General features: G+C 47.7%; 1 protein-coding gene across 4 annotated transcripts in view; it reads left to right on the forward strand.

The window, feature by feature from the left end:
• The window catches only part of Zbtb7c (zinc finger and BTB domain containing 7C), a 326,604-nt gene that overhangs the window by 210,746 nt on the left and 91,163 nt on the right, over window positions 1-24,695 (forward strand). Inside the window, exon 1 of one of the 4 annotated variants that reach the window (XM_020159589.2) lies at window positions 17,898-18,210. The exons of the other annotated variants lie outside the window; for them this stretch is intronic. The gene's annotated coding sequence lies outside the window, so the exon portion shown is untranslated. Of the gene's footprint in view, window positions 1-17,897; window positions 18,211-24,695 lie in introns of those variants that run through there. 4 annotated transcript variants of the gene reach the window in all.

A 24,695-nucleotide genomic window follows, 5' to 3' on the forward strand; every position in this document is an offset into this window, starting at 1 on the left:
TGGGATTGGAGGCCTCTGCCTCTAGGCTGCTTAGGACCCTGTGAAGTCTCCTCCACACCTGTGAGGTCCTGCCTGCTGGCCATTGGCTGTGACTGAACATTGCTGTGGCATATATGTGGGATAGGTCAACATTTGAAGAAAAGTGAAAGCAGGAGAAATTCAAGTCAGTCAGGCTGCTGTTTTCAATTTCCAGAAAGTATTTAGAAAGGAAAGAGGCTGACGTAAATGAATAAGAGAATAGTTAGGTGATAACAGAAGTGCATGAGCTCAGACTGGGCTACCCAATCGTTGGGCTTGGTTGTGGTGAAGCTCAGCTTTGCGCTGTCTGTGGATGCAGACCCCAGATAAATATATTACCAATGCATATGTGATTTAGGGTAGGAAGGAACGCATCTGCATGTGACTTGCTTGTGCTGATGAATTTTGGCCAGAAGTAATTCAGCTCCATTCACTTTGGTAAGCCTTTTATATACAACCATTCATTGGGCACCTTCCATGTCCCAAGCCCAGTGCTAAGTGTTCTATAAACATTACATACTGAATCCTCATAAGAACTCTGTAAGATTGGAATGATTATTCTTCCCATTTGAGACACCAGGGCAGTCTGGCTCCAGGGTCCCTTAACCATCACATGGGTAAGTATCTTCTGCGTAAAGACAAGGGGAATGGAAAGAAAGAAGGATAGACCATGATCCTTACCCCCTTCAGACGTTTCTGCACCATTGGGAGATGTGAACATAGGGCCTGACCTTTAGCAGATGCTCAATAAGTGAACCAGTCAGTTAAATAACAAGTGAGGACTTGGGTTGAGCTCCTCCCCATGCTTGTACTTAATAAACACAGAACAACCAATAGAACTGCAGGATGGGGAGACCCATGAGAGAGGAAAGGGCTTACCTGAGGCTACAGCGGTTCCTGGTCTAGGGCAAGTCTTCCCAGCTTTCTGATTGGCTGCTTGGAAGCAGATGCAGAGCTCAGAAAGATGGAAGTGGAGCCTCCGTCATCCCTCCCCATCCTCCTATCTCCAATTTCTGGGGAGCTCTCATGTGTAGAGATGGCCCTAGGGATTTCCCCCAGCTTTATGTTCCATTCTAGTCTGTCGCTCCCCCACAAGTATCATGTCCACCGCAACCAATCATTAAAATCAGTTGCCTTCCAAATCTTAAGATGGGCAGACAGGGCAGTGACGTGGAGAAGGTCATGCCTGTCACTCTCCCCCTTAACCTCTCCTTGCCATCCTGATTTTGGAGTCTGCTGCCTTCTGCTCCCACCAGGGCAGAGCCAGGGACATGGAGACACTCTGTGCCTTTGTTGAATGAACGAATAGCTCAGTGTACTGCCAGTTCAAATATAAAAACAGAAAGTCTTGCAGAAGAGGGCCCAGGAGCTGGAAGAAAGCAGGTCCATCAATAACCACTCATAATTCTTCCCTTCTGCTCTGGCCCTAACTCACAGACAGGAAGAAAGCCTTCAGGTTCATCATCCCATTCATCCCTCCAAGACCCTCATTTTACTGATAAGAACAGTGAGGACCAGGAAGGAAGACGTTCTTGCCTGAGGACTTGCAGCCCCACAAAGGCGGCACCAGGGCTAGAAGCTTAGGAGTCCCTGCTTTCTAAGAATTAGGATCATGGCTTTGGGAAACACTGGAGTTCATGGTCATCCTGGAGCCTGTTAAAGCAAGAGGGATGAAAAAGGTAGCCAGGCCATATTTGCCTGCATCTTTGCAGTCCTCCCCAAAGGCAAACCACCCATCATTTCTGATGAGGACCCTTAGCAGGAACTAAAACAAAGCCACCAAAAGCAAAGAGAAGAAAGAGGAGGGACAAAGCTGGGAGCCAGGGTTTGCCCCTGGTGCTAATCTGTGCATATTTAACTTGTCGGTTTGTCTAGCCCAATACCTTCTCGTTCCTGCTTGGCATAGGTTTATGGAGCTTGCATGTTCCTCTTTGGCAAAGTCCTCCAAAAGAGAGGAAGCAGGGACTGTCCCTAAGCACTATAGAACTTTGCCAGGTTCCTGCTTTCTGCCTCCCTCCAGCTCTAGCCTTGTTCTTTGCTCCTCCCCCAACCCCATGACTACCTTAGTTGATACTGAGTAGAATTGGCACTTCTTCAGCATAGGGCACACACAGGGATCTTGCCAGTGGGCCCCTTTGGTCTGGAGGCTGCAGAGGGGGACTCTGAGATAAGAGCTTGTGTGTCTGGCTTATACTCCACTTTATCTGTGTTGGGGGTGGTTCTTCTAAGTGCTTTACAAATAGTGGCTCAGATAATTCACCCAACAGTTGTTACAGATAAGGAAACTGAGGCACAGCAAGGCTAAAGGACTTGCCTCAGGCTACACAGTGAGCCAAGATGCAGTATCCTCCGTGGGATTCTAGGCTCCTTTTCTGCTGGGATAGCCAGGACCTTTTCAGTTTGACATGTCATTTAATGGACCCCAGTCTCTGTTTCCTGTCTGTAAAATGAAGATAATAAGAGCAACTCTCGATTACCCTCTGGAATAGTCACTTTGAGAAGTGCGAGGCTCCAGGCAGGAAGGCTGGCTTTTGTCTGACTGTATGTCCAGCTGGGTGGGTTCACCCCATTGTTTGCTCATCTCCCCAGAAGCCAACAGACTCTAGAGAACTCCCTGTCTGTAGGACCAATGAGCTCCCAAGGAGATTGCTAGGTCCCCTTTCCCCACAGTGACCTTCCCATGTTCAACCCCAATCCAAAGATATTGTCTATATGTAATTTATGTGACATTTATGATTCTTCTTGCGATTAATGAATGCTCTTGTTTATTGAAAAATCTCTCCTCCACTAACACCCCCAGTTTATAGTGAAAAGCCACATAGGGGAAGCTGTCTGAGGGCCCCAGAGCTCTGCTTGCCCTTTTCCCCAGGACTGGGCTCCTTTGCCCCAATCCACTCTGCCTTGAACCACTGGTTAACTTCCAGCTATAATCCTGGCCTGCCTTCAGAAGATATCTTATCCCATCACAATGCTTAGAGCTGGGGGAGCCCCCTGAGTGACAGACAGGGGCTGTGCCTGCCACACTGCAGCTGGAGAGGCCCCCAAAGGTGTCTGCCCTCCTTCCTGGGCCTCTCCTCTGTTATCCAACATTACTCTCACTCCAGAAAACAGAATTTTTAAAAGGAGACCTAAGCCTTACATTAGAACTTGACATTCCTTCCTGCTTCTTTCTAAGTGCCTTCCTTTTTCCCAGCAAAGAGAGGGGGAAAGGTATAATGATGGAAATGGGTGTAAGCCGGGCTCAGCAAATGTCATGCAGCTTCTCAGGCTTTGAGTGTTCCCAGTGTTTGATGAGGGTCTTAAGAACCTATGCAGAATTAACTTTGACCAATGGAAGTAGCTTCAGTCTGGTGACCACATCAGCCAATGGCACATGAGTAGCTTTTGATGCTTTACAAGGAGAAAGTGAAATGATAAGCCATTTTGTTTGTGCCCTACTTTCTATTTCTAGTGTTTTCTTTTACACACAAGATCTAACTTGTTCCACACTAAGATCTTATAAAACAGGCTTTGCCCATTTGACAGACTGGAAAACTGACATCCAGAGAGGAAAATGACATATTATGAGTTAGTAACAAGTCCTAGAGATCAAGAGATCTGAGCCTTAGGGGGCAGGCATGGTCACCCTCCTCATGACTGTGGCATCTTTGTGCAGTACTCAATCTGTGGTCAGGTGCTGACCTCAAACCTGGTCCCATCGCCATCCCCTTGCCTTGTTTTGCGTCCTGGCTTTTATATATGTTTCCCTGGCATTGCAGACACTTTGGGAAGCTGGCTCTAGTCGTTTCTAGAACCAGGTGTGTTGTAAATGCACACATTCCTGCCCAGGCTGTTGTTAATCATTTCACAAGTCTCCTGTGGAGGAGATATCTCCAGACTAGCCATGAGCGTCTTTTGTAAACTTGGGCACACCCCACTTCCTTAGGCATAAAATAAGGGTTGAGTCCTTACTCTTAGGAACCCAGAAGCTCTGAAAGCCTGAGTATGCTACTGTTCCCTACTTTGTCAGGGTCACACAACTCAACGTGAGAGAAAGTACAATCTAAAAATCTGTTTTTTCAAATATAGCCCTGTTTGCTCTAGCAATGGTTCTCAGCCTGCCCAGGGGAGCCTTGTCCCACCAAAATGACCACACCACACGAATATCCCAGCAGCAAGAAAGGGATAAAATCTCATATAATATAGTAAAGAATCTGAGAGGTTCAGAGAAACCTCATTCCATTGACTACCTCCTTTATATGGGTGGAGCCAAGAATCTGAAAGGAGAGCTGGGTGTGGTGGTACACACCTTAATCTCAACACTGGGGAGGCAGAGTTAGGAGGGTGCAAGTCCAAGGACAGTCCAGGCTATACAAGGAGATCCTGTGTCAAAAAAAAAAAAAAAAACTGAGAGGAAAATAAAATAAGTTTTTAACATCAAAAGAAGTCACAGAACACATGCCCTGACACACATTCCCTAGGGGGCCATAGGCCAATAGGTCATTTGGGGTCTATTTGCTCTTGTTTTATTCACAATCCTAACATACTTAGTTTTCTAGTTTCCAGGCCTTCATGGGGCATGATAGCGAGTGGGAATATAGGGTAGAGACCTATTAATGGAAATTCAGTTAGGTGGCTCCAAGAGGCAGGTCTGGTGAAGATTGGTACCATACAGTGAGGACATAGAGTTTCTCTGGTTTTTTGGGGGTTTCTTTCTGTTGTTGTTATACAGACCTCTTCACATCATTTAAGCAATTCACATGAAGAGAGCAGGACTTGACCATCTAGCAGTGACAATGTAGCTCAGATAAGAGGGCACACATGCCAGCCAGAGGCACTTGCAGGTGAGGTGGTAAGAAAGAATAAGGGCAAGTAGATGGAAAATAAGGGCAAATGCATCATGGAAAAATAGTCACCATAAAATGACTAGCAAAGAAAGCAGTTAAAAAAAATCTGCTTTTATAATAGACTCCCAAGAATATAAGGTTTCCCTCAAGACATATATGCTACTTTCAAGATTAAGAAACACAGAGTTTTGTTTACTGAAATGAAAGGAAATGCCAGACCCAAGAAGACCTTGGAGTCTGGAAAATAAGCCCCCTAAAAATGGACAGAGCTAATTGTGGAAACGCTTATGGAAGAAAGGCTGTTATGGGGATTATTCTGGGAGGGGCTCCTCTTACCGTTACCATGGCCTGCTTTGTCCCTGCTGTTCAGATGGACTCCTGACCTCTGGTCACATCTGCTTGTCAGGACCCAAGGTGACAGATCACAAGGCCAGATTGGTGCTGGTCCTGCTTGTCTTCTGGGAGCACAGACTGTGTACTCTGGCATCTAGCATGGCCTCTGGATTTAACAGGCTGCCCCTTCAGGTGTTCCCAGCTATGTCCCTGTCCATTCCTGCCTGCCTAACTCACACAGCTGTCCCTACTGCCTCCCACACACCAGACCATCCAGGCCTCCCAGGCTTCCAGGATCAAAGTCAAAACCCTGAGAAAGGAGAGGAGAGCTAAAAGAGTCACTTTATTTTAACCAAAGGAGCATGATCCCACCTTTACTGAACTTCACAAGGACATTTTAAAATCTGACCTCAAAGATCATAGCCCCAAAGACATGGGTCATATCTCTGATTGCAGCCTGGAGTGAGTGATGCAGGGAAGACTGTTCCACAGCACTGTGGCCAGTATCCCTTTATGCAGGGCTTTTGAATTATAGCTGTATATTTGATCATACCTCAACAGCTAATGCTGCCTGACACAGCTGATCTTCATTCATGCTTCCCTTCCTCCCTTCCTTACTCCCTTTCCTCCTTCTTTCCTTTTGACCATGGCAGAGAGCTTTTCCATGCCCCAGTCATCAGGCCCCAGCAAGCAGCAAACCCCTTGTACTTCTAGGCCTTACATTGTTCAACGAGAGGCAAAGAAGCAGAAGGTGAGGATAGCCCAGCCTCTCCACTTACGAGCTGACCTCAGGCAGGCTCACTAAGCCTCCGTATGCCTCAGTGCCCTATCCGTAAAAGGGACTCACCTTAGAAGCTTTTGATAAAGATGGAAAATTAAGAAAATGACTGCAAAGCCCTTTATATATTGTCTGGTGCATATAGACACTCAACAAGTGGAAGTATTCATACAACTGTTTTCATGTGTAAATTTCAAGTGCATATTCTACACTGTCTTTATAAAGGCAAAAGGAGCAGTTGGGTTCACACGTTCAGGGTTCAGCCCTGTTGTAGGAGACAGATGGGATTGGTTCTGAGGACAAGATATCACTGCTCTCAAAGGATGTATCCAGCCCTGGACCCATCCTGTCTGGTTTCCAGTACTGGCCGTTCCACTTAAAGCTGGTTGCTTTGGGGCAGGTGACTTAACGTCGTTGGCCTCTTCTTCCTCCCCTATAAAATGAAAGTTATAGCACTGCCCAAACCACTGCGAAAAGTTAACAAGAGAATACTTGTAAAGCCCTTTGCACAGTGCCTGACACCCAGCGAGTGCCCAATAAGGGCTCACTGTGATTATTTTCAAACATGTCCCATCTTATGCAAGAGACCTCTGGAAAGGTTGTGAAACCAAATCCCACTTTCCCACAAACTGACTTCATCCCTTTGCGAAGCCTTCATCTTTGCCTCTCATCATCCTTGGAGGGCAGTGACTTGAACACCTCAGCTCCAGGGGCCTGTCTCTTCCCAGCTTTGCCATCACCCTCTCTTGCAGTGGAAAAGACGTAGGTGCACCATGGGTAAAAATCATACCACAAACAGTTTATATTTCTAATTGACTTCCCACCTTTCACCTGAATTTTGTGTTTTGAACATTTTTCTTGAAAATCTGATAATCATTATAAGCTGTTTCCCCAGAAAAAGAATCATGCTCACATACTCCATTTTACACAGTGGGTAGCTAGGAGCTTAAGGGGCTTCTGTCACCCACCTGAGGCATCCTATTAATGACCCCACTGAAGCCAGAGCCCAGCAGTCCTTCAGAAACAGATGTAAATAGCCACACATGGCTTGTTAGGTATACATTGGTCCCCACCTCCCCAATATTTGAACTCCCAAATCTGTTATGCCAACCCCATCACCTGGCCCCAACCACCTTCCCACTGTATTGTCCCTCATGTGCACCCACGGCTCTAACTGGGGTGGTTGGCCTTTGTTTCTCCCCTTGGCTGTCACCTTATCTTTGTCCCACTGCTTCTCCACTCTCAAGCACCCTTCCCACCCCCTTATCTCCATCCAGCTCACAGTACAAGTGTACATGACCTCGTCTGCCTGATTGGAGAAGCGTTCATACAGGATGGGGTGGGGGGGTGGTTCTGATCAGAGAGGCCCCGACTCTCAATGCAGAAAAGCCAGGAAAAGCACTGAGATGTGAGCTCCTAATGTGTCTGAGGTCAGAGTTGGCAGGAGATGGGGACACAAAGAGAATAGTGATCCAGGCTTGATTTTTCACCCCCACCTGGTGGGAACAGGAGAACTGGAAGGGGCCCATGAATGAGAGCTCCCTGGTTCCTGTCCCAGCTCTGGCTTTGACTGGCTGTGGAACTTGAGCCAAACCAATCAATCCACTTTAACCTACGTCCTCCAGGGAATCTGTGAGAATGCAGATTTGGGGCTCAGATTCTGATTCAGTGGGTCTGACTGGGGCCCAGGAAACTGCATTGTAACCATCCATTCAGGAAACTGGCTGAGGATCTGAGAAACAGGATATGCTTCATCCCTTGCCACACACAGTCCAGCTGTTGCACCTCTGCTCATCAGTGAGATGCAAAGACTTCAAAATTGCCTTTGTCATTGAATTTGTTTCTATATAAACCTGCTAACTATCCCAGACAGAGGCTGTTAATTCTCTACCTAGAAGATGCCACCAAATAGCGTCACAGCTTCAAGCAAGGGCCTTTTCTAGTGTTTCCTTCTGCTCTGATTAACAAAGCCTGCCTCCTGCTTTGTCTTGGTTTCTCCTGTTGCATTTGAAGTCCAAAACTATTCTAAACCACCTTATCCAGTTCCCCAGGATTAAAAGTGATTTTAGAGGTGGTAAATATGACCTGAGTTCAGATCCTGACTCTTGAGTTGTCATTCTGTAAAAAGAGAAAATAATATGCTGACGTCATAGGACTGTTTTTGAGGATTAAAAATGATAATAATGCATGCCAAACTCTGAGCACAATGCTTGCAACTGTTACGATTATTTTCCTGTCCTTGGGGGTGAACAGTTGGTCTTTACTTTGATGTAGTTCTTGTGGGAGGCCAAGTCCATTGTTTTGATCGTGTAGGGACCATTTAGTTCTGCCTTGTCTCCCTGTCCATCCCATGAGCCTAATCTTGAACTATAGAAAATGTCCAGCTTCAATTAGAAGATCCCTGTCTCACTGGCCTTGCAGTGTAGTGAAGGTCATTGTGTGAACCCACCACCCTTGCTCATTTGTCTGGATCTGGTCAAGGGCTTTGGGTTTGCTCAATTTTGTTCATTATCCCACTAAGGGGCTGCTGATCAGCACAAGGAGTGAGGCTAGTCTCTGCCTGAGTATGATGGAACCAGCTAGACCAGACACTTTTCTAGGTGTCAGAGCTCCGTTTGGCGGTTGATGCAACAGAGAAAAAAGTTTGGGTATATACTTCTTCCCCATCTAGCAATCAGTCACCCAGCCAGCTACTAATCCTTATATCACTGTACATCTCACACCTTATACCCACATGAGCATGCACACACACACACACACCTGACCTCATCTTTTGCATCCCTGTCTTTACCTTCCCCCTTCTGGTCAAACACTAGTGAAGAGAAAACTGAGCAAGATGGCAGGATCCAGTCCAATCTGCAGGTGAATGACAAAAACTCACATGCACTGACAAGGAAAAAGCTAGTAACTCACAAGGGCATGCTGGTGTTTTCTACTGACACACAAAGTTTCTCTCTATAGCCGTACCCTTTTTGATCAAAGATAATCAAAGGAAGGTTGCCACTTGTCTCATTAGATTTGGCCTTATTACATGTATAGTACAGCAAGAGTGGTAACCCACCAACCGCTCAGTAACGTTGCTTGGCTAGAATTTGATTCTAAGGACTGGGAAGCTGAGCCAAGAACTTGCCACCTGCGTGTGTGCCTGTGGTAACCTGTAGATTTGGGGAAATCCTCTCTTCTTAAGGTGGCTCCAAGTACTCTAAGTTTCCTGGGCCTGGCAGGAAGCCACCTTAAGGCTGGGGACCCTGTAAGCCTAGTTCCAGCCTGGTTTTTCCAAAAGGGCTTTATATGCACTGGCTTCATAAGGTCACTCTTAGCTCCTCAGGAATGCCCACATCATTCTCAGCTGTGACGTTCCATCAAAGCCTTGGTTACCACTGGTGTTCCCAACCATGTCCTGTTACAAAGAGGACAGATTCCTACTGAACTTGTGCAAATAGTTAGATTGCCGTGAAAATAAGAACATTTAGTAAGAGTTTCTGAATGATAGAGGAATCCAGTAGAGAGAAAAAGCTAAATGTTGTGTTGCTGTTTACAATCCACTAAGTATCTGAGTTACAGGTAGCTTAAGAGAAAAAAAAAAAAAAACCCAGCAGCAGTACAACAAAAGCCCTAATCATCCCGAATCAGTGTGTTCAGTCTCATGTCATTGATTCTTGTTCTGCTTGATCTGAGGTTAGCAGGTTTATGAACCAACAGCTTGTCTCCCTAGAGGTGGGGGAAATCCTGACTCAGGTTAGTGGTAGGGTCTCTAAGTTACTTATGCAATGTCCCCTGAAGCCTGGACCTCAGAGTACCTAGCACAGTACTTTCCACGGGCACTGTTTAGTCACAGTTCACAAGATGATCCTTTTTTTGTGCAGACAAACTACTCTGGATTGTTGGTAGTGGGAAACGCTTCAGAGAAGAATCTAAGTAAAATAAAAACTACCTGTGGATAGCAAGAGAGTTAAAAGGACCATTGACAAAGATCTGATGAAAGTTCATTTGACAAGGAAATTGGGTTATTTTTGTGGCACTCACGTTCTAAAACAATCAGAATTTTGACTGACAGCATCAGACCAGGGCGCGTCATGAACAGCAAGGGAACCAACAAGTTTCTAGGAAGTTTATACAATTTCTGAACTATTTATACTAATAACATTTACCTGTACAAATATTACAAAAGGAAAGTTAAGTATCTCTTCTTATTTGGCAATACTTTTCATGCAACTCAACATATCAAATAATCTAATTATTTTTTAACATTTCTTTTTGCAAGGTCATAAAAAAAATCCTTTGCAATTTCCCAGGGGCCCTCTGGGAAATCTTGAGGTTGGTTCAAGGTTTCATTCAGGATTTGAAGTAAATAATTGTTTGTTAAATACAAGGATTCTGAAATAATAGACTAGCAAATTCTATGAGTATATCATCTCACATTTTTAATAGGTATATGCTATTTCATAATGCAATTCTTAAGGTTGCAAAAAGAACATTTATTAACAGACCTAAACATATATAGCCTCTCAATACTGTATAAAAATAAGAAATCAAAAACATGCAAATTTAAACTTACACAGTAATTGTTTCAGTAGTTTGCCTTAGAAATGATCTAGCCATTTAATGAATATCTGTTGCTTAATTTAATTTAGCACAGACCTAAGGTTTCAAGTAGTAAAAAGATTTTGGAAACTATTTTACACAGACATTGTAAAGCATAATTATAATTGAAAAATCCATTCATAAAATTTTATCCCCTTGTATTAACTTAAGACACATGTTCTTACCAATTATACTTGGATTGTTCATGAAGGTTTCATAAGACATTAAGCAAAACTAGGGGTCACCTTAACTCCCTGCTGCTATTTTTTATAACCCTCGGATGTTAGGCAAATGTCCAAAAAAATCACAAGAGAAAAAAATAATGTTAAATACAAAATGTATGCCTGTATTACACTTAATGTTGATAACCCAGAAGACATAGCTGGTTTTATAAAACAACATCAAACTAATCTTATTTGCCAAAGAGTTATACAAATTATGTGAACTTGAAATACATTTGGGTTAGTTTCTGTGTTTCTAAGCACTTACAATAGAATGTTCCAGGACTCCCAGTGGGTGCCTGCAGACATTCCTAATACATATATATATCCGGATTCTCCTTATAGATACATGCTTATGATTAAGTTCAATTTATAAATTAGGTACTGTAAGAGATTAACAATGACTAATAATAACATAGAACAATTTTAACAATATACTACCATAAAACTTGCATAAATGTCTTCTCTCATTCTCAAAACACCTCATTGCACTATTCTCACTCTTCTTGTGATGATGGGAGTGACACAATGCCTACATGATGAGATGAAGTGGGTGAATGGTACAGATATGGTGTGGGTAACATGAGGCTACTGTTGACTTCCATTGCTTCCCAGGATCATAGTATTGTGATAAAATCTGGTGGCTCTGTTCTGTCCTGCTGGGGTGTGAATCTTCCCTTCTTCCAGTGTACTCATGATGTATACACTACCTGCCCACTAGTTACTTAGTAGCCGTCTTATTTATAAATAAATTCACTTGTGGCTGTATCACAGTGTTTATGTAACTGTTCAAGTCATGTTCAGAATAGCATAAATCTTAATAAATTGTTTATTTTTGGAATTTTCCATTTAGTATTTCTGGACCATGGGTAACTGAAACTGAAGAAAATGGAACCATGGATAACTGGGGACTATTTACGTCTAAGCCAATCTGAATAGAGTTCTCTTAAAGGGTCTTATAAATCAACTTGACAATACCCTCTTGAAGTAGAAGAATCTCACAGGGACTGGGAAAGGATAGGCCAGCATTCACCATGTTTACCCGAGGGAGTGTGGGTCAAGGCCAGAGTACAGCAAACCATGCTGGGCTCAGTCCTCTAGGTTGGCTTGACCCAGAGGGAGCATGTCCTGTACCCAGCGAGAGTTCACACACTATTAGACAAATTTGTGGTTTGTCTAGATGGAAGTTCTTAGTTCATTTTCCCCTTAATTTTCTTTGTATAAATGCTCCTTTTAAAAAAACAGTGTCTCTAGAAGTACAGAGTTAATTCCTCCTTGTCTGGGAGAAGAGGGCCAGTGACAGAGCACTGGGCAGGGAGTTGGGTGTCCCATTACTACCACTCCACCAGTGCTTTCTGAGTGACCTTGGGCAAGTCACTTCCCCACCCTCTACCCTATTCCTGCTCTTTATATGGGAGCTATAATTCCTGTTCTCCCAGTCCCTTGATTCCTCTGGGTGGGGATCAGCGGAGGTGAGAGGCTGCCTGAGATGGACAAGTAGTTTACCTAAGGAAGGGGCTGAGCAATGAGTGATGGGACTCACCCACCTGAGTTACCCTAGATGCTCATCTGTTTATGGTCCTTCCCCTGCTAGGTCAGCTCCAAGAGGGTGGAGACCATGTGTTTGTTCACCACTTTATAGCCAAAGCTGGAGGAGTATGGGATGGGGTAGAGTAGGTGGTAGATACCTATGAAAGGAAAGAAGGGAGAGGGGGAAGGAGGGAGGAAAGATGGAAAAAGGGGAAGAAGGAGTGGAAAGAGAGGTGGTAGGAAAAAGGAATCTGCCTCCCCAAGGTGGTGGTGTCCCTTTCCTGCCACTGCCCCACCTTGGCCAGGTTTTGACCCAGCCTGCTTCTCCCCTAGGCTGCCAGCCTGCTCCCGTGGTGACAGGCCCAGCTCCACCCCAGCCAAGCCTAACTGAAGCTCCTGCCTGGCACCTTCCCCTCCTCCTGCTGTGGGTGCCACACAATCTGAGATGCGGGTGAGGCCCTGGCAGCCTGGGGCCCTCAGGGCTCTGCACAGAAGGATGAGATCCTGCTCCCTCTCCCTGCTTACTGTGCAGCCAGCCAGGTTCAGAGCCGTTCCCTGTGCCCCAAATTAGTTGGGCCCTTTCCCTCACTTCTCACAGAGCGAACACCCCAGCACCCCACGCTTAGTCAGCACCTCCCCTTCAGAGGCCCCAGACAAGCACTGACTGGTCCCCAGCACACCTGAGAAGTGGGAGGCGGACTCTGCAGATATCCGGTCCTCCCATCTGAGGCATGGCACCTCGCCCTTGCCCTCACCCTCCAGCTCCCACAGGATGGGGCAGCCAAAGGCCAGCCAACCCCAGAATTCTGCTTCTCTGGATTACTGCTGTGCATTTGAAGAAATGGAGGCATTTGGTGGGGATTGAACTCATGGCCTCATGTTTGCTAGGCAAGTGTTCTATCACTTGAGCCATGCCCCAGTCCTTTTGCCTTTAATTTCTTTTTCAGATAGGATTTTGTGTTTTTATTCAAAGCGAGCCTCAGACCTGAATCCAATCCTCCTATCCCCCACCTCCTGACTATCTGGCATTGCAGGCATGCACCACAATCTGGGTTTGAAACTAGGGATGCAGTTCAGTGATAGAGCACTTGCCTAGCATGCCCTGGGTTCGATCTTCAGCACTACAAAAACAAACAAACAAACAAACAAACAAAAACTTCTCAGTTTCCACAATTACATGGTATTGTCTTTGGTAGTGGCAGTATAAGGCTGTGGAGTGTCACCAAGCCCTGGATCATGGCTATGAGAACACTTCAGTCCTCTCAAGCAGATTTGGCTGATTAACAGAAGCAAAGCCTTCTCACAGTAGTACCACTGGCCAGGACTTTCTGCTTGCTTGTCATTGGCTTCTGCACATTCTCAGAGGATGAGAGCAGGCCTGAGTGTGAAGCACCAGCTCTGGAAGAACTCTTGGTCATCATCTCATTCAAGGTCCCCACCTCATCTTCTGATAAGGCTGAGGCTCTGGGGAGGCACATGGCATCACCAAGAGCACAGAGACCACCAGTGGCAAAGCCACAACCAGATCCAGTCCTTGTGCGTCTCAGACCCCTTGGGCTTTCCTTCTTAATCAACATCCATCCCACACCATACCAGGCAGGTGTGATGCGGTGCAATATGCATATGGGTCCTTGCCCTCAGGTGGCCTCCATTCTAGAGAGGCAGATAGTCAAAGACTAAAATCAACAGACACATGCAATAAAATAAAGCATGCAAGTTATGGCAATGCTTTGATCAAGGGCCTGAGACCAAAAACAGGAAGAGGAGGTCCTAATTTATCTGTGTGGTCTGGAAAGGCCTCTCTGAGGAGGTGACTCTCCTGTGAGACCCAAGGTGGGGGAGAACATTTCAGATCAAGGAATCAAAATCAGGACCCACAACAGGAAGGGGAGGGAATGTGGTGTATATGCTTGTGACAATAGTAAGGAGCAGGAGGGAAACAGTTTGGAGAGAGGCTGGGATTTTGCAGTGCTTGTGAGCCACAGCAAACAATCCAGAGAGCATTGTAAGTGACATCAATAGATGCTCCCCCTCTCCTCCCAGCACTGGGGATTGAACCCAGGGTCTCAGGCATGGTGGATGTGAACTTTACTACCAAGCTACACTCCCAGCCCCAGCTGCATGTTCTAAGAGGGTTACTTGGGAGCTGTGTGGCACTGGGCTGAAGACCAGGACAGGAATATGTCAGGGAAATGGGTTAGAAGGTCCTTGCAGAAGTCAAGGTGAGAGAGGCGTGGTCTGGAAAGTCCTGGCAGAGGTGGCAGGAAGAGGGAAGATTCATGATGTATTGTGGAAAGGGACTTGGGAGGAGGCTTCGCTGGGGGCAGGGTGGGGCGCAGGAAGGAGAGAGGGGCAGCAAAGGTGGCTGTCAGTTCTGGCTTGAGTGATACTTGTCCCCCAGTGCCAAGTTCGTTCTCGAAGAAGACTTGCTCCCATGCAGTATCCACGTCCAACCTCCATCTCAGCTTCCTCCTAGCTAACAATAACCTCAGGGGACAGTAAGAGACATTGCCCTCCTGTTCAGCAGGTAGATAAACTGAGGCATACATGGGCAAAGTCAAGCTCCTTAAGAAACCAACTGTATAAACTAGATGAGCCAGGGCTTGAACTCCAGGGCAGCCTTTGGACAACAGAGCCATGAAGACCAAGGTGAAGGGTCCAGTGTTATGATTCGTCACACAGTGTGACCTTGAACAAGTTAGGAGACCTTCCCAAGCCCATTTCCTCATGTGTAGGACGAAAAAGTAATAGGATGTGCCTGTGGTGTTGCTGTAAGGACTAAATGGGGAGCCTTGGTCCTAGGTCAATATTAGTGTTGCTATTTCTAGGCACATGGCTCAGGTTGAGTCCATCTGTTTGTGTGTGTGCGTACAGACACTACGTTCATGTGTGCCCTGTGCACAGAAGCTATTTGAGTGCCCACATTACAGTAACCACCAGCCCTGCCCGGGTTTCAGGTGAAGACAATATGTGTTTGCTCCTGGTGTTTCTGCACAGCCTTCTGAACCATGCCTGTGGCTGAAGTAGGAGCCTTCCCCTCCTGGGACATGGGGGAGGTAAGTTTGGGGCCAGCCATGATTGTCAGGACACAGGTGAAGCCAGCCTGTTTCCATGTGTTCTAGCAGACTTGACTGGGGAAGGCAGGGCAGGAGTGAGGGGATGGGGTAGAGCTGGGGCAGGGTGGAAGGGAGAGCAGAGGAACAGGGTGAGTGGAGCGGGGTGTCCAAAAAGGGCCCCAGAAAGAACCAGCCCAGAAGGAAATGCATGATCACAGATCTAAAGTCTGGCCTGCCCAGAGCCCGGATGGTGGGTGGCTTTGGGAGCCTCCCTGTGCTCCTCTCCCCACCCCACCTCTCTGAACGTCCCCTTTATGTTCCTGCTCCAAGGAGTCAGCTGGCACTGAGTGAGGCTAGGGGAGTGGTGGGGCGGGGCTCCCATTTTTTGCCCAGAGCCATTCCAAAGGGAGTGACCCAGCAGGGCACACACTTGGTGATTAACGGGGAGGGAGGAGAGACAGTCACTGTCCACTGCAGCACCTGGATAGCAGCCAGCTCTCCCCCAGGCTCTTGGCTTTAATACCATTGGTGCTGGCACCACCCACCGGCCTACCAGACACTCCTTCCAGAGCAGTGCTGGAGCCCTATGAGGAGGAGCCCCTGAGTCCCCTCTCTCACCTCTTCCTGCAGCACCCCTCGCCCACAGCCGCTCTACCCCCACCCCACTCCAGCTGGCTTTGAAAAAGGTGCTCCAAGCCAGAAACTGTGTTCATAAACTGGTTCCACCCCCGCCTTAAGTTTTACACTGAGAGGACCCTCTGAGCCAGACCAGCTGCCCACCCAACCCATGATACCACTTCTTGCCTTCACTCCCACCCAACATGCTCTCCTGCTCTCAGAAGCATGAGTTTCGGCTGCCTGGCCCACTTCCTCCTGGAGCCCTGTCCACAAAGGCCTGACTTCTATGCACTTTGGGCCCCTTGGCCACTCTGCAGAAGTCACACCCCGTTCCTTAGTGGACAGTGCTGGATGTACTTTGCCCTCCCTGTGCTTTATCTGCCCCACAGACAAGAGGCTCTGTCTGAGGGAGGCTCCTGCTGTACCCACCCACATGTGGGCCATTGGGGCAAACCCCTTGTGGGTGCCCAGCAAACATGTTACCTGCCCAGGTCAGGGAGTGGAGCATGGAGTACCCTTCATTGGATGTTTATTTAGTGACTGTGTGGACACAGGGATTTGATTTTTCATTTCCCGGGTGTTCCCGTTCCCAGGTGTTGTGGTTTTTGATTTTAAAAAAATGGAGCCATCCAATCTTGGAGACTGTCCATCTGCTCTGATGAAGTGGCCCCCTTCTTTCTCTCACTACCCCATTCCCTGATCTAGCGTCCCCTCCCCTCTACTTCCCAGCACCCCTGAGCCCCTCTCCCTTCATGCTGCTCTCCTCTGCTAGCCCTCCTACCACTATACGGAGTAGCTGATAGACTCATTCCAGGGTATATGGAAACTTCTGTCCCTCAACCTCTCTCAACCCTCAAAATGGGCTTTAACAGTTTTAGAGAGAACCACAGAGACCCTTCCTGCAGTAATTTTGCCTGCCCACCTGGGATGCACCTTCAATTGAGTGAGCCCCAAAGACTTCAATCACTGACTTTGGTATTTCAGGTAAGGACGCCTGTTGGAAGTGACATCTTTGTGCCTGGCTCTTTCTGAGCCAGTGTAGCTTTGGGACTTACCATTGAAATCTGGATACTCTAGGGCCTGTCCCTGGAAGAATGATAGGGCAATGGAAAGCCAAGCTCTCACTGTCTCCCACCCACACGGTGGGTGGGGGGGGAAGCTGGTCAACAGGAAGGGATCCCTCCCCTGGCTCTTCCCCCATTTCTGAGAACAACCAGCTGTTCCAGAATTAATGGCAATTTCCCCCAGGTGACCAGACAGTTCCAGAAGGGAAAGAGACCTGACAGAGCCAGCTAGCCAGAGCCTCCCAGCTGGTGGTTTTCAAAAAGGGTGTGGTGTATGGTTTGAAGGATAGGCTGGGGAGAGGGTACTGGACCACACCTCTCTGCGATGGGTGGCTGGCCCACCTCAAAGGTGATGGTTGGAATCTCTGGTTGGCATCCCAGTCAGCTGGTGTGTGTGATGTGTGTTGGCTGGTGGAGAGAGGTGGCAATGGCCAGGCACTGCTGGGCCACCATTGTAGGAAGGAGATGCAGTTTTGTGCTTACCAACTGCACTTCATTTTCTCTCTCTCTCTCTCTCTCTCTCTCTCTCTCTCTCTCTCTCTCTGTCTCTCTCTGTCATTTGAATGATTGCTGTTTGATTTTGTTAAGTTACGATCCTGAGCCTTTAAGAAGAAAACATATAATTCTAGTAATTTTCTTGGGCTCAGGTTTCAGGCAAATGGAAACAAAATTGCCTCTAAAGATAACATACACACAAATTCGAGTAAAACAATAATAATAAAAAGCCTTTCTTGCCTTGAGATAAATGGTAAGGCATTTTGTGAAATACTGGGGGATAAGGAGGAGGAGCCAGAGAGACCCAGGAGAAAAGAGAAGAAAAGAAAAACTTCACCTCCGCCCTTGCTTTCATTACTGTTTTACCTTCCCCAAAGAGCTGAATCTGCGTGTTATAAAGTGAAGCAGAAAGCGACACTTGTGAAATTGGTCCTTGTCCCGTGCTTAACAGTACAGGTGGACGAAAGGGGCTGTCTGCCAAATACTTCTGGTTGGAGGGAGGGGTGGGAGTGCTCGCTCCAAACCACTCCTGGAATGGCTTAACTCGCCCAGCGCAAATCAATGACAACCTCCCGCCGGCTGTGGCAGGCTCCCCGAGCAGCGCTGCCGCGTGGATTCCCAGCCCGGGACCCTGGCGGCTCTCAGGACACAGCCGGGGCACAAGCGCGGCGTCCCTGGGGAGGCCAGGTGGGTCTGCGGTGGCCTCGTCCGAAAGTGGGGTTGTGATCGGGGCTCCGGGGAGCCCCGGCCGGGCCAGGGGAAGGCGGTGGGAAGGAAGCCCTTCTGGGCGGTCGGGGTCGCTCCGCGGGTGTCCAGCAGCGACCCCCCATCCCCAGGCACTCTGGACGTTTTAGCTAAGCGCCGCGGGGACCCTGCGGCTGTGGGGGGCGCCTCCGCGGCCTCGGAGCGGCTCTGGCTAGCGCGCGCTAGAGCGGGTGACGGCGACCGCAGGACATTCAAACCAGTGCCTCGCTGAAGCGGGTGCAGGGACGCGGGGCCGCACACCCTGGCGGAGCCAGGAGACAACCTGGAACTCTGTGATGGGCACTCGTGGCTTTCCCGGTGCTGTTGACCCTCGTTCTCAGGTTCTTTTAGACCCGGGGGCAGCGAAAGAGTGCAAGTGGGTCGAAAAGGCAGTTGTGGATGTACACTGTTGGTTTCAATTGCTTCCAACCGCCCCCCCCCCACCGCCGCCCTCACCCAAATAAAAGCCTGGTCCTCCCGAGTATCAGATGCAAAACTTGAGGGGAAACAAAAGATATGGCAACTTGGCAGACGTCGCGGTCCAGGGACAGGGGCAGAAATTAAAGGAGGGATTGTCAGAAGTCGCTAGGCGCGCCAGAGGAAGTCCTGTAGGATCCCCAGGCTGGAATCACGGGCTGAACTTGTGGATGACGAACCTTCCCTGCCCTTCACCCTGAGTGGGTAGACGGGCAGGCCAGGCAAGCTTGGGATCTTGTTGCTCTGAGGTGAACTGGTGCGCGGAGGGCAGCCCCCCGCCCCTCGTCCCCCGCCCCGGTGCGCTTCCCCACCCTCTCCCAGCCTCCGGGACCCTTAGGACCCTGCAGACAGGCGGAGTGACCACAGGGATGGCCTGGGAAGGAAGCTGGAAAGAGCTGCCATCCAGTGGTGCAGCCAGTGCTTGGATGTGCTTGTCTTGGTGCCGGGTGGTGAGGGTTCCCTGGGCGTTATGTTCTGATACTGCTGGTTGTGGCTGTACCCGCAGGTGGATGGGCAGAGGCCACTGCCCTCTTCTTTAGCAGCTGGTAGTCAGCTCTGCACAGTCCTGCAGACCTGGCGGCAGACCACCAATCCCTCTAAATGAGGAATTTTGAAAATGTAAAGGAAGCTATTGAAGCAATTAGGCAATTTTCTCCAGATTAGATAGGAGATATTTGGAAGGGGAAGGCTTGCCAGGGAGTGGGGTAAACCTGCCAGATTCCAGTTTCAGCTCCATTCTCCCGAGACCCAACCTTCACAGGGCCTTCACCCTCTGGGTTTTGAAAGACCTCAGGAGCCCCCTCTGGATGAATCTCCAGGAATGGAAAGCATGCTGGGTACTAACCCCTAAAGGCCCAACCTGGGAAAAGAAAGCCATTCTCCCCAAAAAGCTGTACCTCTGTTAGGGTGGGTGTTTGGTGCTGCTTCCTAAACTCCTCCAAATCACCACTGTAAAGACCATGGCAAGGGCAGCCCTTGCCATTCTCACTTTACAGGGGAGGAACTGAGCCCAGAGGGCGAGGTAAGCTCCCCAGGATCCCAAGGTAGGCAGTATAGGAGTCCAGGGCCCCTTACACAGAACATCGGAGCACCTGTGCCTTCCAACTGCTGTGCATCCCACCAAGCCCCTTCTGAGCCCTGCTAGGGGATGCATACTCCATCCCCATCCCCATCCCCAGGGGCATGCAGAACCCATAAATAAACACTTGCACAGCCATAAATGAAACCGAAACACCAAGTAGGAGGTCCCTCCACAGTCTGCTAGGTGTGCCACTTTGGGATCTGAGAAGAGGTGTCTGATGGCCAAAGTCCAAGAAAGGTTTCAAATAGGAGGCAAGAAAGGTTTCAAATAGGAGGCAACACAGAGAGCTGGGGCTATAGAGCACTTGCCTAGCATGTACAAGGCCCTGGGTTCCATCCCCAGCACACACAAAAAAAAATGCTTACAAAAGAGATGACCTGGGGGGTAGAAATGAGACTTGAAGTAGAGAGAGCAAAGGCCTGGAGGCTGGAGGGCACGAGGCTTGATCTGTTGAGTGAGTGCTGGGAGATTAGCTTGAGAAGGTAAGGTGAGACCACATGCTCTGTGCTAGACAGGACCTGGCATGCAGTTCCTCTTATCCACCAATCCCCATCAGATATGAATTATTAGCCCCACTTTGCAGATGAGGAAACTGAGGTAAAAAGGGTTAAGTAAGCTGACTAGGAGGCAGAAGTCAGAGCTACCTATTGAGAATCATGGAGACAGGAATCACATTGGTATGACCGTAGGACAACATGACACAGCATGTAAGTGTTGTTCCACATAGAATTAACATTTTTGAACCTAGATCCTTTCCAACTGATCAATCAATTAGGTATTTGATACTTAGGTCTACTGTGTGCTTCCAGGTGCCATGCTAAGTGCTCAGCATCCAGCAGAAGTGAGATCAGCTGGTCCCTAAACTGTCAATGGATTAGGAACAGAAATGCACATCCCTCGCTGGGATGGACTAGATAAAGCCAGGCTGTGAATGGGAGTACTACTGCAGTGGCCCATAGATGCAGCAGCAGGAAGCCTGAGTGAAAAGGGGAGATGAGAAATGATAGGGAGGATGGGGCAGGGAAGTTGGAATGACAGCTGACACCCTGCCACAGACACAAAAACTCCTCCCTGGCTCAAGGGGACACTGTGGAATGTACACAGCCTAATCAGCCTCTGCCTCAAGTGCCCAGGAAGCCATCTGAGGCCCTGCTGTTCAGATGACTGGTTTAGGGTTTACAATTGTGGATTCCAAAATGAGCCTGTAGTTTTGATGCATGCCAGCCAGAGACGACAGAAGTCCTGTGCAACCTTTCAGAGACTGGACACTCTGGGGAGCAGTGCCAGCCAGGCTGAGAACTACTCCAGTGTGTTACCCTGGAGTAACCACATTTCTCAGCGGCTGGATGATATGTTCCACACTCGCAGAGCCCCCGAGCAGCTCCACGCCCCTGCTTCTACTGTGGGGACAGGAGTTCCTCCACAGTCACAGGATTTGTTCGTTGCAAAGCCAGGATGGCAACCCAGGTCTCCTGACTGTCCATGGTTCTCAGAGAAACTCACACTTGCCTGCAAGGACAGTTTCAAGGCTCAATTGCAAAGACCCCTACTTCCGCTGTATCTGTACTTACAGTGCCATTTCCTGAGGCTCGGGTCCTGCTCTGTTTTAGCTGACCAGACATATCTGTCGTAATAGAACAGTGTCAGATGGATGTTTGAGACAGAGGGCCATAAATATTCCAGAATGTCTGGCCTGTTAACTCTCCTTCCATCTTGAATGGTGTAATTGGTGTAAGATAACTACCTCTAACATTAACTGTCACTTTTGTAAGGACAGGGAAGGGATAAATCTGTCTTGAGGCTCTTGCCCATCTGGGTGATGCCCATCTGGGAACTGACAGCACTGGCCCAGAACTTACTTTGCCCCTTCTTTTTTCTTCCTTTGCTTAAAGAAAAGAAGAGAAAAAAATCTCCTAGATCACAGTACATTCCATTTTAACATCACACTGCCAGGATAAGGCATTTGTCTCCTAACACTGAGACAATCAGCTTGATGAGGGTGGCAAGTGCCCGGCTGGCTGTCCCCATATTTACAGCAATTACACAGGTGTATAATTGCACAGGGATGTTTGTTTGCTCAGCTCGTGCTCAACCGTGCAGCCCTACAGGTTGGGCCTGGGAGAGGGCTGTTCAGTTTGTTTTCCTTTGGCTGGGAACTGCAGAGATGAATAGAGGGAGGGGAATTGGGTTGAGAGATTGTTGCCAAGAGCAATTTGGAGTCTCCTTCATATTAGTCAGAGACCATGTTTTTCCTTTCTGAAGCGCCTGCTCATAGCAACTTCCATGAAGGGCTTTTTTTTTTTTTTGGTGGTGGTGGTGTGTGTGCTTGCTTGACTTCTCATGACTAAGCAAAAAAAAAAGCTTGGGGAATAGAGAAACGAAACGGGCCCTTGATATCGTGCATTCTGCTTGTCTTTGCTTAGTGAATCAGAATGCCAGGACCCCAAGGTACCATGATGGAGTGCGATGAGTAATTCTTTTGAAGGGAGAGTTTATCTTCAGTGGATGACATTCAAAATTGAAGCATAATTTCACTTTCCCTCTGTTCATCTCCATCCTGGGTTTACAGAAAGAGGAAGGCTTGCTGTCTTTTGTTGCACTTGCTTTTGTTCTATTTGCAAGGCCCCTCCCAGCCTGGCTTGGAAGGGGACCCGCCAGGCCAGCGTAGGCTTCCTCTTATCTTACCTTCACAGTGCATCTCCCTCCACCATGCAGGAGGCCAGCTCCCCGATGGCAGTGTGGCATGTGTGCTCAGGGAACACAGAAGAAGGAAGCATGCCTGGCCCTAGCCAGCCCCTCCTAGGGCAGGAGCCTGGAGCTGACTGTAATCCACCAGTCAATAAGTGAGTCCATCCACTGAACAAATCAAGTAGAGCAACTCCAAGACTCCAAACTTGAAAGATTGCCTAATAAGACGGTACGCAGCCTCTGTCAGCTTTTTCAAATTAGATACAAACCAGATGCAGATATACACGTGACCCTCCTGAATGATATCATATAACTGGACTTGACCTTCAGGAAAATCTGTGCTGCCTCCACACATATGTGGACACCCCCCGCCACACGCGCGCACACACACACACACACACACACACACACACACACACACACACACACAGAGGCAGGACTCTTGCTTAGCTTTGGCTGTGGATTCTGTCCGACAATTCTATTGAGTTGTTTCTGGAGATAAGGTTGCCCACTGCCTTGTGAAGCCACTGGAGAGGGGTCCATGGGCTCAGCTCCTAAGCCTTGTTGACACCTGCCTTCCTTAAGCCCTAGGAACTAACAGAGGCTGCCTCCAGAGGCAGCACTGAAATTACAGGAACTTTTCTGAGGATTGTTTTATTGTTTGTTTGTGTTTTTAATAACAGCTTTAGTGAGCCAGAATTCATATACCATACAACTTACCCATTTAAAGGGTGCAATTCAGTGGCTTTTAGTGTATTTGCAGGGTTGTGTATCTATTCCTATAATCAATTTCAGATAATTTTTATCACACCAGAAAGCAACCCTGTCATTAGCAGTCTGCCCCAATCACCCAGTCATAGGACAGGATTGTCAATTCTCCAGCTCTGTAGACTTGCTTGTTCTGGACATTTCCTACAAATGGAATGATCTATGGACTTTTTTCAATTAGCATAAAGTTTTCAAGAGACATCCATTTTGTAGCAGGTCTCAGTACACCAGTTGATGGATATTCAGTTCCACATTCTCATAAACAATACTTCTGTGAACATCTGTGTACAAGTTTTTGTGTAGACATAGGTTTCACTTCTCTTGGGTATATAGCTAGAGGTGGAATTGCCAGGTCACACGACAAGTATGTTTAACCTTTTGGGAAGTTACTAGACTGTTTTCACAATGGCTGCACCATCATCCATTCTTGCCTGTAGTATATGAGGGCTCCAGTTTCTCCATATCTTATCAACAGCTGTGGTCATGCCTTCTTTATTCTAGGCATCCTATTTCTTTGTTTTGTTTTAGTTTTTGAGACAGGGTCTCACTAGGTAGACTGTGTGAGTCTACCTAGTGAGACTCAGCCTTCCAGGTGTGGAGATTATAAGTATATACCACCATGCCTGGCAGCCATCCTAATTCTAAGGGTTTTTTTGTAACTCAAGGAAGCAGAACCCAGGAAGTAGTCTGGAGTTGGCTCAGTCCTGTTTACCATAGCTGCCATGGGAGCCATTGGACTCTGGAGCATCCCAAATACCCACTGTTACCTCTGAGCTCTACACTAAGCTTTCCCTCCAAGTGTCTTCAGGACAATTGCTTTGAGCAACTGTCTGCTCTGTTTTATATTGGTACCTCAGATCAGTAATGAAATCATTTTATCTCATTGTCATGGGGCCAACTGGGGTGACACTCTCAACAGAGATAACTTTGAACTAGGTGGCATTTTCTTCTTTCTTTTTTCTTTTTTTTTCATTTATTCATATGTGCATACAATGTTTGGGTCATTTCTCCCCACTTCCCCTGCCCTCTCTCCCTCACACCCTTCTCCCTCCCCCCACCCCCTCACCTCCAGGCAGAAACTGTTCTGCCCTTTTCTCTAATTTGCTTGAAGAGAGAGTATAAACAATAATAAGAAGGACAAAGCAATTTTTGCTAGTTGAGATAAGGATAGCTATACAGGGAGATTCCTCGCATTGCTTCCATGTACATATGTGTTACATTCTAAGTTGATTCTTCTCAAACTGACCTTTTCTCTAGTTCCTGATCCCCTTCTCCAGTTGGCCTCTGTCGCTTTAAAGTATCTGCATTAGTTCCTTTGCATTGAGGACATCAAATACTCTCATGTTTCTTGGGTTTTTTACCTATCCCCATACCTCCCTTGTGTGCTCTCACCTCATCATGTGACCAAAGTCCA

The sequence above is a fragment of the Castor canadensis genome, chromosome 4 (genome assembly GCF_047511655.1).
Source record: "Castor canadensis chromosome 4, mCasCan1.hap1v2, whole genome shotgun sequence".
NCBI classification, from domain to species: domain Eukaryota; kingdom Metazoa; phylum Chordata; class Mammalia; order Rodentia; family Castoridae; genus Castor; species Castor canadensis.